Below are 15489 nucleotides of genomic sequence, written 5' to 3' on the forward strand. Positions count from 1 at the left end.
GACTTCAGTATGTATTTTGTGGGGTATAATAGGGGAAAATGGACACAAGTCAACCCAAAATGGAGGCTTGTTGCTTTCCTGGTATAGCCTTTCATATATACAAAAGTGTTTTGGAAAGTTGTATGGAAAGGTAAATAATGTTTTACAAATTTAGTTTATTTTTAAAGACTCGTAATATTTGTAATATTAATTTTAATAGGAAAGTGTTTCCTATAAGGAGAAAAGATTCATCTCTGAATAAAATCAAACTTAAGAATGCAGCCTGTTTATTAAAAGTAATGTTTTAATGAAAATAGAGTATTTTTTTTCTCAGTGTTGTAAAATAAAAGTGGAGGTTGTAAATAGTGAGAGCTGACAATGAGTTCCTAATTGGGACAATTTTTTTGCTTTTTAATAAAGTCTTACCATGAAGATAAATACATGCTTTTTTTCACTTTTGTTCTCACCCATGCAAAAATGGCCTGTTTCCAGATCAGTTTCATCTAAAGATAAAATCAAATATGGCAGCAGAGAGCACATAGCCTTTAGTTAGCTCCATTGTTCTCAATTTTTCTTTTGTACCTTGGCCATCATAATTCTACAAAACATTAGGAAAACTTTAAAAGTTTTTTTTTGCCTTTCTCTGTTAGTCAGGTATAAATCAGAAGCCAAATATTTGTTAGTCTACAAAATCTTTTTAAAAGTGATTACATCCTAAATAAGCCTTCTTGTTATTTTTTATCCTTTGCAATCAGATGTTCTGCCCTTGAGCTATACCCCTGTATCTTTTTATTCTTGGAGAAATAAGCATTCTGTGGGAATAAACTGACCAATTGTTATCTAGATTTTTTTTCCCCCCACATAGGGTCAAATAAAAAAATAGGAAACTCTCCCTTCATGTAGTCTTTTTTTTTTTTTTTTAATTTTTTTTTTCAACGTTTATTTATTTTTGGGACAGAGAGAGACAGAGCATGAACGGGGGAGGGGCAGAGAGAGAGGGAGACACAGAATCAGAAACAGGCTCCAGGCTCTGAGCCATCAGCCCAGAGCCCGACGTGGGGCTCGAACTCACGGACGGTAAGATCGTGACCTGGCTGAAGTCGGACGCTTAACCGACTGCGCCACCCAGGCGCCCCACCCTTCATGTAGTCTTACTGAAAATGCTTTATTTTTTTTTACTCTGAAACCTTCATTAATATAAGAAAAGTTCAGCTTTTTTTTTTTTTTTTTTTTAACAATGAGTGATTCCTCTGATTTCTTTGTGAAACAGGCAGTTAAATCTTAGGTCTTAGGGCATTGTTTCTTAACAGTGTAGGCTAGGGTAATTTGCTTTAATTCAGCTGCCACCTGGTCCTATTTAAAATATTTTAGAAGTTCAGGCGTCCTAGAATGTTATAATTGATTTGGTCTGTCAATATTATTTAATCTGACATTCTCTCAAGTGTAGAACTATTTTTAGTGTTTTTTCTTTTTTTTTTTTTTAAACTTGGACGAGTATGAATTCACCATTTTTCTAGCCAACCCATTCATTGTCTTTAGAAGGACAGTTATACTTTATATGGTTCTTCTTTTTTTATTTTTATTTTAATTTAATTTTTAAAAAATGTTTATTATTGAGAGACAGAGCATGAGCAAGGTAGGGGCAGAGAGAGGGGGAGACACAGAATCCAAAGCAGGCTGCAGGCTCTGAGCTGTCAGCACAGAGCCTGACATGGGGCTTGAACTCACAAACCACAAGATCATGACCTGAGCTGAGCTGAAGTCGGATGCTTAACTGACTGAGCCACTCAGGCGCCCCTGTATGGTTCTTCTTTTTAAACCAAAAATTGCCTTTTTGAAACTTCTACATAGTGGCTTTGGTTCCATCCTCTTTTGATTACCCACAGTAATGCTTCCTCTTTCACATGATGTATGCTCTGGCCTACACGTATTTGAAAGCTGTGATAAATCTCTAGTTCCCTTAACTCTTACATGACATATTTTTCAGATTCCTCACCATTCAGCTTTCTCTTCTCTGGATATATTCTTTCTCTAAGTTTTTAAAAAAATTTGAGTATAGTCGACACACAACATTTATACTAGTTTTGCACATACAGAAAGTGATTCACCGTTTCTGTATGTTACGGTGTACTCACCGCAGGTGTAGCCACCATCTGTTACCGTATGATGATTCTACAATATTGTTGGCTCTATTCTTTATGCTATGCCTTTTATTTCTTTGACTTACTCATTCTGTGACTGGAATCCTATATCTCCCACTTGCCTTCTCCCACTTTGCCTGTCCTCCCCATTACCTGCTTTCCCATCTGTCAACCATCAGTTTTTTTTCTCTATCGGTCTAATTCTGTTTTTTGTTTATTTGTGTTTTTAGATTCCACATGAGTGAAATCATAGGTATCATAGGTATTTGTCGTTCTCATTTTGACTTGTTTCACTTAGCATAATATCCTCTGGGTCCATCCGTGTTGTTACAGATGGTACAGTCTCATCCTTTTGTAAGGGAGTTTAATCATAGTCCAGTGCGTGTGTACCACATCTTCCTTATCCATGTGTCTGTTGATAGACACTGAGGTTGCTTCCATATGTTGGCCTTTGTAAGTAATGTTGCAGTAACTGTGGGGGTCCATAAAACTTTCATGAATTTGTGTTTCTATTTTCTTCCAGCAAATACCCAGTAGTGGAATTACTGGATCATATGGTTTTTCTTTTTTTAATTTTCTGAGGAACATTCATATTGTTTTCCACAGTGGTCATACCAGTTTACATTCCCACCTACAGTGCATGAGGGTTCCTTTCTTTGTTTTTAAATTAATTTATTTATTTTTGAGAGAGACCGAGACAATGTGAGTGGGGAAGGGGCAGAGAGAGAGTCCCAAGCAGGCTGCATGCTGCCAGCACAGAGCCCGATGTGTGGGGCTTGAATACATGAAACCATGAGACATGAGTTGAAACCAAGACTCAGATGCTCAACCTGCTGAGCCACCCAGGTGCCCCTAAGGGTTCCTTTTTCTCCACATCCTTGCCAAACACTTCTTATGTTTTTCAAGTAGGCATTCTTGCAGGTGTAAGATGATATCTCATAGCGGTTTTGATTTGCATTTCCCTGATGATGAGTGATTTTGAGCATCCTTTCATGTGTCTGTGGGCCATTTGTATGTCTTTTTTTGGAAAAATTTGTTTTCAGGTCCTCTGTCCATTTAAGAAAAAAATTTTTTACGTTTATTTTTCAGAGATAGAGCGTTAGTGGGAGAGGGGCAGAGAGAAAGAGGGAGATGCAGAATCTGAAGCAGGCTCCAGGCTCTGAGCTGTCAGCACAGAGCCTGACATGGGGCTTGAACCCAAGAACTGTGAGATCATTACCTGAGCCAAAGTCAGAAGCTTACCCGACTGAGCCACCCAGGTGCCCCTCCTTGTCAATTTTTTTAATTAGATTGTTTGGTTTTTCCATGTTGAGTTGTAGAAATTGTTCATGTCTTTTGGGTATTAGCCCTTCATTGAATATATCATTTGCAAATATCTTCTCACATTCAGTAGGTTGCCTTTTTGTTTTGTTGATGATTTCCTTCACTGTGCAAAACCTTTGTATTTTGATGTAGTCCCAGTAGTTTATTTTTGCTTTTGTTTCCATTGCCTGAGGAGACCTATCTAGAAAAATGTGGCTGATGTTAGAGAGGTTACTGCTTCTGTTCTCTTTTAGAATTTTTATGGATTCAGGTCTCACATTTAGGTCTTCAATGCATTTTGAGTTTATTTTTGTGTATGGTGTGAGAAAGTGGTCTAGTTCCATTTTCTGACATGTAGCTGTCAGGTTTTCCCAGCCCCATTTATTAAAGAGGCCATCTTTTCCCCATTGTATACTCTTGCTTCCTTTGTCACAGATTTTTTTTTAAGTTTATTTATTTTGAGAGAGACAGGGAGAGTGCAAGTATGGGAGGGGCAGAGAGAGAGGGAGAGAGAATCCCAAGCAGGCTCTGCACTAACAGTGGGGAGCTCTATCTTATGAACTGTGAGATAATGGGGCTCTATCTTATGAACTGTGAGATAATGACTTGAGCCAAAACCAAGAGTTAGACCCTTAAACAACTGAGCCAGCCAGGTGCCTCTGTCATAGATTAATTGAGCATATAAGGTAGGGTTATTTCTGGGCTCTCTATTCTGGTCCACTCATCTATGTGTCAGTGTTCATGTTAATACCATACTATTTTGATTACTATAGTGTTGTGGTGTATCTTAAAATCTGGGATTCTGATACCTCTGGCTTTGTTTTTCTTTTTCTGGATATTTCTGGCCTATTAATGTCTCGTAAGATATGGTATCTAAAATAAGAGGCCATATTCCTGAACTTTTGAATATGAAATTCTAGCCCTAAGTTCCTTTCATGGTTTGGAGGTACAAGCAGGATTGATAACCTCTTTAATATAAGTGCCTTAAATGGAAGGTACCTGATACTTTTGAAGAGCACCTAAAATAGATGAGAGGGTTGGAAGAAGTTTCCTGAAGGAAATGATGGCCATATAAAGTTCTGAAGAGTATGCCAGGCTAAGTTGAACACCAGGTGTGATGCTGTATAGCCATGACAGGTAGAACCTGGTATTTTGTGGAACAGAATGAAGTTGAGAATGGTTGGATGGCACAATTATAGGGAATTGAGTGGAAAAGGTAGTAAATGATGTTGAAGGGAAAACTGGGACCACATCGAAAAGGCCCTTAGAAATTTTATTAATGGAGATGTTCCTGAGGATATTAGTCATTAACAGAGTTTAATAAAAAAAGTAATAAATGCCACCAGCCATTCATTTTAGAAGGATCATTGTACCCCAAATGGCAGTGAATTAGAGGGCTGAGATATGCCAAGAGATCAGTAAGCAGATATAATAGTATTTTTTAGATATGATGGTGGTGCTCAGACCTTCACTAGTGACTCTTGGAGTAAGAAGAAACAGATTGGAAAAATAGTTTAGAGAATTCCATTGTTGTTTGACTGTCGGGGGAAGAGATGGAAAGGTAGGAGTCAAGGATTTGGTTTGGGGAACTGGGTGGATGAGAGAATTTAATGAAAGTTATTTGAGTGGGATTGGAGTAGAGGAGTGCCGTGGAAGAATTGGAGTTCAGTTAAGCTTGAGACAGGTAGCACATCCAGGTGGAGGTATACTGTATGCATTTGGTTATACGAGGTTGAGCTGAAAGGCATCTCTGCTTGAGAACTTTGTGCTTTAGATAGAGTTCTGCTGGGAAAGTGGATTTGGCTGTCATCAATATGCATATAATAACTGACCTCAGGGCAGTGATCCAGCATAATTCAGAGGAGCATTTGTAGAGTGAAAAGAAGGCACAGGCCAAAACCCTTAAAGAACTGTTACCTTATATTTGAGCTAAAAGCCTGTGGTGTTTCTGTTGGGATTATTTGGGAACCAGCAAAAAAAAAACAAACAAACAAACAAACAAAAAAACCAAAAAAACAGGACCGCTCTGATGTATTTATTTAATAGAAACCCACCAAAATTTTTGATTTGGGGAGTTTTGATTTGAGAAAATATTTCTCAAAATTGTCTCCTCTAGTCAACTTTCACAGTGTCTAAAATTCATGTTAGTAGATTCTCTACTCTGGGTTAAGGCATTGTCTCTCTAGGAGTTAGCTGTTGAAATGTCGATATCCCTAAAGAGACCTAAAATGTTAATTGGTGGTGGTGGTGGTGGTGGTATTTTGGGTCAGTAGGTTTTTTTCTTGGAATTAAGACTGAAGGGACAGGTAAGAATTTGAGAAGGATTAGATTTGGGAAACATGACATCGCTGAGGAGTATGGGGTGACAGAGAAACCTGGACTTGAGCATTGAGGTTACCAACCACCTGGATAAAGAGATTAGTAGGAGAGTGAGAGCCAGAGACTGTGTGTGTGTGTGTGTGTGTAAAATGGAGATGTTGAGTTGGAGAACAAAGAGGTGATTCCATTAAAAGGAGGTAAGAGAACATTTGAGAAGATAAAGAACTAAGTAGATGGAGAATCTTGAAAGTACTTCATTTATAAATGAGGGCAACCATATGATTTATCATCTAAACTAGGACATAATGAGAAAATTTTTCATTTAAACTGGGACATACCGAGATAGAGGAATGGCTGTAATTACATTGTGAAAACTTGCATAAACTGGTGCTGTCATAAGCAAATAAGGACAAATGGTCATTGTAGTTAAAATGTGCTTATTTAAATAATACTTTAATAAAATAGTGTCAACTTTAAGCTACCATGTGCCAAGCATTGTACTGAGTAAGCACTTTGAACATCTCCCTACATTCTTAAAATAATTCTCTGAGGTAAGTGGCATTGTTTTTATTTATAGTTGATGAAACCAAAGTGCAGAAAACTTGGCCTGCATTTCTCCATGGCAGTTAGACTTGGAAACAATGAAATGACTTAATACTGCCCATAATCAAAATCCATGTAAACTCTTGACTACACTGTACTGCAGAGGCTGTGGGTGTGTATATGTATTTTAAAATGTCCTCTGACTTACTCAGAAAGTTACTCTTGTAATCTTACATCATATATCAAATCCCATTCCCCTTCTGATAGCCATAACTCTGAAGGCTTTGTGCTAAGACTACATTCTAGGCATTTTACATGTATTAACCTAATTTAAACCTGACAATAGCGTTATGAATTATTTCCATTTTATAGTTAGGAGAGTGAGGCATGGTGAGTAACTGCCTAAACTCAACATATTTAGTAAGTGCCAGAGCCAGAATTCATATTCTGGCAGTTCTACTCCAGAGCCTGTTTTCTTAAACTGCTATCCTATACAGCTTCCTCTAGCCCATATTCTTTGTGTGGACCTGTTTTCATTTCTCTTGGGAGTGGAATTGTTTTGGTGCCTGGTAAGTGTATGTATACCTATATAGGTAGGTTTCCTTAGTGTTTCTGAAGTTGTACAATTTTGCATTCACGCTGGTAGTCCATCTGATTACCTCCTCCCTCCTTTTCTGTTTTTTATTAAGGCATATGCAGCCTTTTCCAGAAGTTCTGAAACTCTGGTAGTTAGAAATACATTCTTTCTCCCTCTTTAAACATTTTGCCTCATTCATAGGTACTCTCAAATACAACCTCACTTCTATCCATTTCTGTAACCCTACTATGTGCAGTGTTATTAGCACCAGCAAATAGCAAGAGGCAGAATGTTTTGAGTCTTCAACAGTATCACCTCTGGCTATGATACTGTTGCCCAGATAATTTTTCACTTAAACTGTATAAGTGAATGGTTATATGCCTTTCTTTACAGTGTACTTAGGAAGGAAATAAATGGCAGTGACTTATTGCAGTGCTAATAGGTATTACAGTATACTGATTAGTTAAGAGATTCAGAGCAAATTTCTTTACCTTTCTGAATGTGTAAGATGAGGAAATTTGACTAGATTTCTTACAGGTCTTTATTGTTCTTGCCAGATCTGTATTTCTTTGGGAAGGAAAAAGGAATTAGCATTTGACAATAAAATGAGCAAGGAGATGGGGCATATACTTAGTACATATTTTTCTTTCAGTATCAGAGAAGGCCTGATGATTTAAGCCATTATTCATTGGGGGAAAATGGAAACTAAGCAACAATGTTACTGTAAGACTTAGAGCTTTAGCTTCTTGCTTTTTTTTTTTTTTTTTTTCCTAAACCATTTATTTATTTTTGAGAGAGTGAGTGAGCACAAGCCAGGGAGGGGCAGAGAGAGAGGGAGACACAGAGCCTGAAGTGGGGCTCCAACTCAGCAACTGCAAGATCATGACCTGAGCTGAAGTTGGACACTTAACCAGCTGAGCCACCCAGGTGCTCCTAAACCTGAGACTTTTGCATTGGATTTGGGCACTTAAAAATAGATTTTATTTTTAAATTCTTAGGATCCGAGGGTTGCCAGGTATCATAAAGTTGGTCTACATCTGGTACTTCCACATCACTATCCTAATATACTTACTGCTTATGATAAGTGTCCCAAGACAGGACATTCCCCTTGAGGCAGCAGTGACTTGGAAAGATGTTCTCATATGTGGAACATTCACTCTAGTTGTGCCATTTGTTTTGATTCAGAACTAGTATACTTTTTCTCTCTGACTTCCCTAAAAGTATTCTAAGTAGCACTATTAACTCATTTCTCTAAAGATGAAGGCTTTTTTTTTTTCTTTTATAGCATTGTGATGGAACTGAGCCTTGTTAATTTGGAGAAGAGGTGTCTTTGGATAAGAGATGAGCTTACACACTTTTGATATTGTCTAAAATGGTTGGGGTGCCTGGGTGGCTCAGTTGATTTAAGTGTCTCACTTTTGATTTGGGCTCAGGTCATGATCTCAGAGTTCGTGAGTTCAAGCCCCACATCAGGCCCTGCACTGGCGGGGCAGAACCAGCTTGGGATTCTCTCTGTTCCCCCTCTGTCTCTGCCCTTCCACTGCTCACATTCCCCCTCCCCCCCCCAAATAAATAAACTTAAAAAATTTTTTCAGTGGCTAAATTCACCTAAGGAAATAATGTAATTTGCTTTGTCTTCAGTATAAATAACAGGCAAATGGGGATGGAGGTGCCATTTAATGAGGTACAAAAGCAGCAAGTGATGCCAGCAGTTAATTAAAATGGATCTGATTTCATTATTTCTTCATTAATTCTAAGCAGCATGTGAATTACGTTGTAATAGTGATATGAGATGAATGCTAATAAAATGATTGCATTAAAATATTTTTGGTTGGCAGTGAAAAAAATTATTTTTTATGTAATTCCTACAAAATTTAATGAAAGACTGGTACTTTATGGACTGCATTTGAATGAGTAATTTTGAAATCCACTAAATTTTCTTGCTCCTGCTAAATTATATGGGGTTTTCTAGAGAACTATTTTTGGCATATGCTTTCTTTCTGATTAGTAATTATGGTTTTGATCTTTAGCATTGATATACTGTACTTTTCAATGGAGTTATTTTCCAAAAAGAAAGATGGTGGCCATAATTTTTAAAGTTAATGGCTTGAAAGGGTCTTGCCTTTCATATGAATCAGTCTTGCTACCAGTTATTAATATGCAATGAATTTGTTTTAAATTTAATGTTAACTGCACATATTTTAGTTTTTATAAATTGAGAATTATTTATACCTGTGAAATTATCACTACACTCAGGATAATGAAAATACCTGTCCCCTCCAAAATTCTTTTTTTCAACCTTCTTATCTATTCTCAGGCTATCAACTGAACCTCTTTCCTATCACTAGAGATTCTAGAATTATATATGTGTGAATTCTACAATCCGGTGTGGCTTCTTAGCATAATTATTTTGAGATTCATCCATGTTGACTAGTGCATAATAGTTCATTAACTTTTTGTTACAAATAGTAATACATTGATTGGCTATAGCTTACTTAGTGTATTTCATTCACCTCTTGAAGGATAGTTGGGTTGTTTCCACTTCCAGGTATTAAAAATAAAGGTGCTGTTAAGTCTTTTGTGGACGTAGACTTCCATATCTTTTTTGGGTTTTTTTTTTTGTTTATTTTTTTAAAGTTCGTTTATCTTGAGAGTGAGTGTGAGTGGGGGTGGGGCAGAGAAAGAGGAAGAATCTCTAGCAGGCTCTGCACTGTCAGCGCAGAGTCCATGTGGGGCTCAAACTCAGTAAACAGTGAAATCATGACCTGAGCAGAAATCAAGAGTCGGACACTTAACTGATTGGGCCGCCCAGGCACTTCTAGACTTTGATTTCTGTTAGGTAAATAACTAGGAATGGAATTGCTGCGTTGTATGGTAAGTGTGTGTTTAATTTTTTAAGAAACTGCCAAACTGCATTCTAAAGTGGTTTTACCATTTCACATTCTCATCAACAGCATATGAGAGTTGAATTTGCTCCATATCATTGCCAACATTTGTATTTTCCTAATGAATAATGATGTTAGGGCATATTATCATGTACTTACTTGCTAGTGTCTATCCTTGATCAGGAGTATGTCAAGATCTTTTGTCCCTTCTTAAAATTGGGTTTTCTTAATGAGTTTTGAGCATTCCTGTATTCTTTCTGGATTCAAGTCCATTTTCAGATGACATGATTTACATATATATGTTTTTTCACTGTGTGGCTTGTCTTCATTTTGTTAACAACATCTTACGGAGAGCAGAAATTAGTAATTTTGAAGTTCTGTTTATCACTTTTGTCTTTTATGTGTCATGCTTTTGTGTTTTATCTAAGAAATCTCTGCCTAAGACTACAAAAATTTCCACTGTGTTTTCTTCATGGAGTTTACAGTTTTAGATTTTCCCTTCAGAGCTCTGATGGATTTTGAGTTGATTTTTATATATGGTACAATGTGTAGATATCCTGTCATTCCGGCTCCATTTGTTGAAAAGGCTGTTGAAAAGGCCTGCCTCTGCAGAAAATCAGTTGACCCTATATACGTAGCTTTATTTCTGGACTGTCAGTTTTGTTTTATTGATCTGTTTGTTTCTCTTCAGTACTACACTGTCTTGATATTTGCAGTTTTATAACGAATCTTCGAATATAATTGGTCTTTGAGGTTGTTTTGGCCATTCTAGTTCATATGCATTTCCATATGAATTTTTGATTCACCTTGTCAATTTCTGTTAACACTGCTTGGATTTTGATTAGAAGTGCATGGAATCTTGCTCAAATTAGAATTGACATGTAAAGGTCATTGAATTCATGAATACAGTACTGTATCTATTTGTCCTCTTTGTACATCATTTGATAATTTATTCCTAATTATTTCCTATTTTCCAGTGATACTAAATAGAATTATTTTCAAAAATTAATTTTCTGATTTCTTTGAACAGCTGTTCTATAGAAACAGTTGATTTTTTAATTGTAACCATCTGTTGCTTAGTTTCATCTTCAGATGAAGTATAGTGTCCTAGTTCATTGTCATTTTAGATTGGAAGAAATGTGTAAGCTTACAAAATGTAATGGGTCAGTATCTTGCGAGGAGTGGTACATATTATCCCCAGTATTTTGTCTTCATTTTTTTAAAGATTTTATTTTATTTAAAAAGTTTTCAAGTTTTTTATTTTGAGAAAGAGAAAGCGCGAGTGGGGGAGGGGCAGAGAGAGAAGGAGAGAGAGAATCCCAAGCAGGCTCTGCACTGTCAGTGTGGAACCCGATGTAGGGCTCAAACCCACAAACCGTGAGATCATGACCTGAGCTGAAGTCAGACACTCAACCAGCTGAGCCACCCAGGCACCCCAAAGATTTCATTTATAAGCTATCTCCACAGCCATTGTGGGGCTCTAACTTAAAACCCTGAGATCAAGAGTTGCATGTTCTATTGACTGAGCCAGCCAGGTACCTCCATCATTTTTTAAAAATGAAATACTAATATTCCTCATAATATGGAACCTTGAAACTTCAAAGTACCATTATTTAAATAGTTGAATTTGTAGGCAATTTCAGGAAAGTATTTGATTCTGAAGGAGGAATTATTTGTATTTAGGGGATTCCAAGAGTCCATTCAAATTATATATTTTAGAGAACCCAGTGCCTTGGTACTGGTTTTGTGAGAATGAAGGAAAGTGTATAAGGATTTTGAGGATTTTGAGGCTTATGCACATGAATCACATTGCAGCTTACTGAGATGCAGAAAACTGAGGAAGCCGTGAATTTGGGATTTTCATTTCAATTTGGACATGGTAGATTTTAGGCCTTTTGTTGACTGTTAAGTGATTATATGTTTATTTGGAGTTTTATAAATATGTATAACATATATCTTAGGTTAAAAATATGCCTGAAGTCCCAAACTAGTTGTATGCAAAATTAGAACTCAAACCTAGGGCCCTCTGACTCCAAAGCCAATATAGCTGTCCCTGTTGTATTGTCAAGGCAGAAAAACATGCTTCACTTTGACAGTAATAAATGTTCCCTCTGAGCTTTTATGATTATATAGCAGAGTTTGCAACATCCCAGGCCAGCAGGATCCATACAGATAATTGAGTTGTGTTATAAGAGAGTGATGACATCTGCAGGCAACTGCAAAGCCTATGTCCCATCTGAAGGATTAGCTGCTAATCAGCTCCAACAGATTGTTACCATGTGGGAATGTGGGCCCGGCATTGCTGGATCTTCTGACTTTTTTTTTTTTTTTTTTTTTTTTCCTCCAAGAGAGGTCAGAAATACTGGTTTTCATGTCGAGTCTTCTGATTTATAGGTAGCTATCCTATATATGTATATATCCTACATGCTATGTAGGTCATCCTTATTTGGTCCACCATACATATGTGTTAGATTCTACCCTGTGAGCAATCTATGATAAGCCTTGGACCTGGTATACTATGAACACAACAATAAATTTATATGATGTGAAGAGGGTGGTAACTGTAATAAGCACATTACAACCTTTGAAATGCAAGTTGCTTAATTTGAACATGGCGCTTAATGAATCTGGTATTTAAATTCAGTTTTCTTATAGGTCAGTTACTTACAGATGGTGGAAGAGGGAATTGCTCCCTATAGCTTTTTGCCTCCTAATTGCATGCCTTCATTTGTAGATCGGGCCAACTGTGAGTTTGTGGACATTTAACTGAAACCCATTTGACTGAACCCAAATGAGAAGAAACCTTCAAGAACCAACTGCTATTCATAGAATCTGCAGTCATCTGTATGTGTAATATGGAATGTTCTCAACCTAGAGATAGCTGAATGGGTGACTCCATTGACAAGGAGTGGTAAGTTTGACTATCCCCACTGATAATTAACTATATCCTTTCCATAAAAAGAGCACTCCTCCTCTTTTGTTCTTACCATTTACTCACTGTTGAATAGTAAGTTCATTTTTGTATCACAGAGAATGACAACAGTGCAGTTTAGGAAGACACTTTATCCCTAACTGTATTTAACGTATGTTTGCAGTCAGACTTTTTTCTTAAGTTAGGCACATCTATTCCTTTGGCATTCTATTTTTCTTCTTTATTTCTCTGTCAAATTATACCTTTCGCCAAGGCCTGTCCTTGAAATACTCAGCTCACGTTAAAATGATGGTCATGATACTTAACAGCATCCACTCTAATCTTGGGTAATGGTAGATGTCATTGCTGTTGGAAGTGGTTGTTTTAGGAATAGATCTAGTTTTGGCCAGTTGGTCATAGAAAGAAGTCTTAAGAAGATGCTGGGAGAGGTTTTCTTGGTTTTGAGAAAGAAGAAAAGAGATGATCCCTCTTCTCCGTAAAGATGGTTTTATCTTGATTGACCTCTGGAACTGCTGTAGCCATTTTGTTACTAGACTGAAAGTGATGCCCTTATGGAAAGGAGGGCAGAGGCAAGAAGAGTGCAGAGAAGTAGAACTGGGAGCTCCATGTAATATACCTAGAATTACCCTAACTTGTGATGTGAAATAATCAATTTCCTTACTGTTAACTTGCGGCAGAAATCCTCTCATTTGATTTCTCCACTGATTATCTGCTGTCTTTAGTGTGTCATGCATTTATTTATGCTTGATTAGGTTCTGTCCTGTCCAGTAATACTTGTTTATGTATGTCGCTTTTCTAGCACATTATAAATTTTGTGAAGTCAAGGGCTGTGCTTATATTCCTGCTGTGTCTTACATTAGTATTATCTTCTTAATAAAGCCATCAGTGCATATTTACTGAATTGAATTGTTTGAACAGTTTAGTATTTGAAAAACCAATCTACAGAATTGAATCATTACGGAGATTGTCTTTTAATTCAAATTCTTTTCTTTAACCACACTACTTCCCTGGAGGATTATAAATGAAGTTTGGCTTTTAAGATGATTGGCGGGTAATACATTTTCAAGTAATCAGTTCTATTCTAAAAAAATGTTTTGTTTTTCTTCAACTTGACTGTCAAAATCAGATCTTTTCCTATGTATTTGATTTTTGGTTTTCAGTTTAATAAATTTCACTATCTTCTGTGTTATAAACACAGAATAGTTTATGTTCTGTTTTTGATACTAATAATAGGAATAAGGGACAAAGATAGGAAGAAACAAAGGGGTGCCTGGGTGGCTCAGTCAGTTAAGCGTCTGACTTCAGCTCAGGTCATGATCTTGCAGTTTGTGAGTTCAGGCTCCACATCAGGCTCTATGCTGTGAGCTTTGGATCCTCTGTCTCCTTCTCTGTCTGTTCCTCCCTTGCTTGTTCACATGCTCTCTCGCTCTCTCTCTCTCTCTCAAAAGAGAGTTTGTTTATTTTGAGAGAGAGAGACAGAACACAAGTTAGGGGAAGAGGGGCAGAGAGAGAGGGAGAGAAGAGAATCCTAAGCAGGCTCTGTGCTGTCAACGAGGAGCCTGACTTGGAACCCAGTCCCACAAACTGTGAGATCATGACCTGAACCCAAACCAATAGTTGGACGCTTAACTGACTGAGCCACTCAGGCGCCCCTGTGTATGAAATGACTGATACATCCTTTATCATCACCCATTTTAAACTGTATAATGATAACTCAAGGGACTTTGTGAATTAGGTAAGTCTCTGATAATGCAATCCATTATCAGTTGTGTAAGGGGGCAGATAAAGCAGGCCATTCATTGTTTGATTCCAAGGATTCAACGATTAAGTAGAAGGTGGTAAATAAATACATTGTCCATGCCATTGCTAAGGAGCTTATTGTTAACTAGAATAGGCTATCATTACCTGAATGATCCTACTAGTGTAGAGTAGGATTATTAACTGAGGATTGATGATCTCTTTAAAAAAAAAATTTTTTTTTTTTTAACATTTATTCATTTTTGAGTGAAGGAGTGTGTGGGGGGGAGGGGCAAAGAGAAAGGGAGGCACAGAATCTGAAGCATGCTCTGGGCTTTGAGCTGTCAGTACAGAGCCCAATGTGGGGCTTGAACTCATGGACTGAGAGATCATGACCTGAGCTGAAGTCAGATGCTTAACCGACTGAGCCACTCGCGCTCCTGATGATCTGTTATTAACTGAGGCTAGGGTTGTGGAAGAAAAGGAGTATCCATCATCTCTTGTAATTAGCTGTTTGATGGAGACTCCTACTGAGCCCTTGGTACTTCTGAAGGTGGTAAAACAAACAATTGTGGGGAACCTGGAGTCTGGCAGTCCTTAAAAAATATATGTATAAATTCTCACTAATCAGTTTTTCCTAATAAAGCATTAGGAAATATACACACCTTATGCCTTTATTTAAAATCTTTTTGTTTTCCTTATTCAGAATCTTGGGGCCAGATATATTTGTGGGGGTTTCACAATTCTTCAGATTTTAGAAAGGTTAATATAGTGCATACACTGTGTATTTGTATCTTTTAACTTAAGGGGCAAGTTGGTTTCTGTTATTAAAAATACAAATAATAGGGGTGCCTGAGTGGCTCATTCTGTTAAGTGTCTAACTTTGGCTCAGGTCATGATCTCTCATTCCATGAGTTCAAGCCCCGTGTTGGGCTCTGTGCTGACAGTGTGGAGCCTGGAGTCTGCTTCCGTTTCTGTGACTCCCTCTCTAACTCCCCCACCCTGACTTGCGCTCTCTTTCTCTCTCTCTCTCTCTCTCTCTCTCTCTCTCTCTCTCTCTCTCTCTCTCTCCCT

The 15489-nt window shown here is 37.4% G+C and overlaps 1 protein-coding gene across 4 annotated transcripts in view; it reads left to right on the forward strand.

Moving 5' to 3' along the window:
* CDC42SE2 (CDC42 small effector 2) overlaps positions 1-15489 on the forward strand; it is a 132278-nt gene that overhangs the window by 36091 nt on the left and 80698 nt on the right. For 3 of the 4 annotated variants that reach the window (XM_047854530.1, XM_047854524.1, XM_047854539.1), the window contains exon 2: positions 12481-12657. The exons of the other annotated variant lie outside the window; for it this stretch is intronic. The gene's annotated coding sequence lies outside the window, so the exon portion shown is untranslated. The remainder of the gene's footprint in view (positions 1-12480; positions 12658-15489) is intronic. 4 annotated transcript variants of the gene reach the window in all.

Source organism: Prionailurus viverrinus, chromosome A1, assembly GCF_022837055.1.
Source record: "Prionailurus viverrinus isolate Anna chromosome A1, UM_Priviv_1.0, whole genome shotgun sequence".
In the NCBI taxonomy this organism is placed as follows: domain Eukaryota; kingdom Metazoa; phylum Chordata; class Mammalia; order Carnivora; family Felidae; genus Prionailurus; species Prionailurus viverrinus.